We start from the raw sequence: 3,899 nt of genomic DNA, 5'->3' as shown, positions 1-3,899 counted from the left end.
GTCCCTATCAGTAGTGGCTCTCAGGTCACCGGTGCACAGACAAAAGGCCTCACTAGATTCAGAGGAAGATGCCGAGGAAGGCGGCCCTCGGCAAGCCCAGGAGTGAGGCCTCTGAAGAAACCAACTCTGTCTACATCTGGATTGTGGTCTTCTGGCCTCAGAATTGTGATAAAATAAATGTCATCTGTTGAAGCACCCAGTCTGTGAGACTTCGTCACTACTGTGACAAGTAGCCCTTGTCTTCCTGATTGGTTAGGAATACAAACCAACCGGTCAGAAGACGTTAGCAGCGGCTGCAGATGGTTCAGAACAAGGCTTTCCCGCTGTACTTGAAACTTTCCTGTAAGTTTGTAATTATTTCAAATTAAAAACAACAACAACAACAACAAACTACCAGAATCCCTTCCTATAGTTATTTATTTATTTATTTATTTATAGAGATGTTTGCTATAGGGTGCGTGCACTCACCAGAGAGACAGAAAGTGAGAAATCACTCCCCAGGGGAAGTGGCTATGCCACAATCCCTTCTCCATTCTTCTTTTAGGATTTTTTATTTTTTTCTTAAAAAAAATTTTATTTATTTAAATTTGATCAGACAGGGACAGAGTGAGAGAGAAGGAAAGTGAGAAAGCAAGCCACCAGGTCTGGGACTCAAACCGTAGTTGGCCATATGGGAGTCCAGTGCACCCAGCCACCATGCCACCTGCCAGGACATGCCACCTTCTCTCAGGACCTTGGACATGCACACACATGTGCCCAGCATGAGTTTCAAGTCACCGGGTCCGGGACTCGAACTGCAATCGACTATGTAGGAGTCCAGCAATGTAACCCTATGCCACCTGTGGGTCCCTCCGTAATGGATATTGTGGACGGAGGGCAAGTGCGTGTTGACGTGTCCATCTTTACCCGTGTGTGTAGCTTTGGTTACTTCAACAGCGGATTTCCACACCCAGCAACTTGGAACCCCTCCTTCGGCCTTTCTTCCGGAAGTCATCAGTGTCACCTGATCCCACCCCCCTCCCCACTTCTTCCTTTCTGTGAATTTTGCCAGAGGGTGAGTGTGCTCACCAGAATTCGTCACCCTTTACCTTTCTGCGGTTTCTTACTTTTTTGTTTTTGTTACAGGACACATGCACCCTCACCCAGGAGACAGAGGAGGAACGTGAGAAGGCACCCCCCTCCCCCAAGGAGAATGGCCATACTGCAATCCCTTCTCCCCCATTCTCTCGGGATTTGGGACATGCATGTACATGCGCCTGTTTTTCAAGCCGCTGGGTCTGGGACTCAAACCACACAGTCGACCATGTGGAATCCAGCTGCCTTAACCGCTATGCCATTCGCAGGCCCAGGGCCTAATTTTTTAAAATTATTTATTTTTTAATATTTTTAAATAATTATTTTATTCAACTTTATTGTCTTTTTTTTTTTTTGAGAGGTTTTTGCTATAGGGCACCCAGCATGAGTTTTAAGCCACCGGGTCCGGGACGCGAACCGCGGTCGACTACATGGGAGTCCAGCAACATAGCCATTATGCTAACTGCTGGCCCCAATTGTCATTATTTTTTAATTTGACTAGAGAGAGAGAGAGAGAAAGTGAAAAAGGAAGCCACCAGGTCCAGGACTTGAACCATGATTGACTATGTGGGAGTCCAGCGTTCTTACCTACCAAGCCACCTGCTGGCTCCTGGCGTGGTCCCTTTGAGAGAACAAACCATTGACTGATTTCCAGAGTGTGGGGTCAACCAGCCGACATCCGCCTCTCCTCTCCTTCCTGAGGAACACGTTGGTCCCTACCAGTGCCACTCTTTCTGGCTCCTGACTCTGTTCATCAGTCCCAAGGACCGAGGGCTTGGGAAGTGACAGGACGAGCAGCCAAGGGAGAAAGCAGGCAGCATGGGGTGACTGTGGGGAGGTGTCTGCACTCCTTGCCGTGCCAGGCGCCAGCTCCCCACGGGCCAGCACTGCCGAGTGACAAAGTGTCTTGTTTTAGGAGAGGTAATCCAGCAACATGTACTGAGGCCTACCTGTCTATGACCCGACGACATGCCTTGTGGCAAGAATCCCGGTTTCCCTCGTCATTAATAGAGATCATTCTTTCCCCCAATTGCTATACGTGTTTAACTTTCTAAAAGATTGATATATTTGGGGACCAGCAGGTGGCGTGGTGGTTAAGGCACTGGACTCCCACATGGCCAACCAGGGTACAAGTCCTGAATCTGGTGGCTTGCTTTCTCACTTCATCTTTCTTTCACTCTCAACCTCTGTCTCTCTCTGGTCAAATTAAAAAATAAATGAATGAATAAATAAAATAAATAATTATTTAAAAAAATAAGATTGATATATTTGTGCGCGTGTGTGTGTGTGTGTACTCGTGTGTATGCAGGGACGGGAATTCAAAGGCAAGACCTGTGAGATGTGATCGCACATTAATTTCCTTTTACGCATGCTTATGATACATTTCAAGCCCGTGACACGGTGGCTCCCTCAATCCAATTCACCCTCCTCTGCACGCTGCCTCCACAGAGCGGTCCTCCCTATTAGGATGCCGAGATGAAGAACAAAACCACCAGAGCGAGCAGCCGGGTGCTGAGGCCTCCTCCCTCCCGGTGGTGGCCAACGCCGAGATGGGGCTGCTGCTCCGGAGCGTCTTCTTCAGCCTAAGTCCATCGTCCTCCTTGAACTGCTTGTTCTGCTCCTGGAGGCGCTGAGCCTCCCCCTGCAGCCTCCTGCCCTCTCCCATCACCTCCTTCACCTCGGTGAAGGTCACCCAGAGAAGGGCTCAGGGATTTAGACATGGCCGCTGCGTCTGTCTTTGCCGCAGTTGTGGATATAAGTTTCTTTTTTTTTCTTTTTTTTCGGAGAGGTTTTTGCTATAGGGCACGTGCACGCGCCCAGAAAGTCAAGAGAGAGACAGAGAGATAGAAAGCGAGAACTCACCCCCAGGGCGGGTGGCCACGCTGCAATCCCTTCTCCTCCATTCTCCTCGGGATCTTGGGCACGCATACATATGCCCCTGGCGTGAGTTTAAGCCACCGGGTCCGGGACTCAAACCATGGTCAACTACATGGGAGTCCAGCGACATAGCCATTACGGCAACTGCTGGTCTCTAAGTTTGCTTATTTCTCCATCATGTGGCCACTCGCTTTCTGCTGCCAACTCCAACACACATCTAAGTTCTGAATCCACAAGGTCTTCCGGTTTCGCTTCCTCCCATACTGCTTCCATGTCAGAAGTGTCCGTCGGAGCCAACGAAGACTGAACCGTAAACTTGTGCTTACTTTTCTCACTGGGGTCATAATCAAAAGGCTGGAAATCACAGACATGTTGACGGAGGCCCCTACGTGGACGACCCTGCTGTCGGGCCTCATGCAGTGCATGCGCAGCGCCGTGGTCTCCACTCTGAAACATACGTCCCGGTCTGTTGGGTGGCCAAGCTTTAGGTTGGTGGTGACATCAGTGAAGGGACCTTGGAATTTGAGCTTGTTCTGGGGCTCGAGGCTCAGTACCTGCTCCACCCTCGCCATGTTCTTCAGCAGCGGGGTACCTTTGGGCGGGGGACCCCTGAAGGGGCAAAAGGCGGGAAGCGTTTATGCTGTGCCTCCTTTAAATTTTACAAAGGGGGGAGTGCCCAGGCTGCAGGTGGGGGTCGCAGGGCTGGGTGTGTGCAGGGAGTGGGGTGGGAGGTGGCAGCCTACGTGGTGCAGGCACAGGAGAGGATGGCGAGGGTGAGAGGCCGCAACTATGGTTTGAGTCTTAGCCTCGGCGGCTTAAAACTCATGCCAGGCACATGCGCCCAAAATCCCAAGAAAAGAATGAAAGAGAAGGGATTGCAGGATGGCCATCTGCTCTGGGGGGTGATTTCTCACTTTCTGTATGTCTCTCCAGCGAGCACATGTGCC

The 3,899-nt window shown here is 50.5% G+C and overlaps 1 pseudogene; it reads right to left on the bottom strand.

Moving 5' to 3' along the window:
- Positions 1-2,389: 2,389 nt before the first annotated feature.
- On the bottom strand, positions 2,390-3,574 carry LOC102492624 (vesicle-associated membrane protein-associated protein B/C-like; annotated as a pseudogene).
- Between the last annotated feature and the right edge of the window lie 325 nt (positions 3,575-3,899).

Source organism: Tupaia chinensis, unplaced genomic scaffold (assembly GCF_000334495.1).
Source record: "Tupaia chinensis unplaced genomic scaffold, TupChi_1.0 Scaffold000067_1, whole genome shotgun sequence".
Taxonomy (NCBI): Eukaryota; Metazoa; Chordata; class Mammalia; order Scandentia; family Tupaiidae; genus Tupaia; species Tupaia belangeri.
This window is presented reverse-complemented; position numbering and strand designations above follow the sequence as displayed.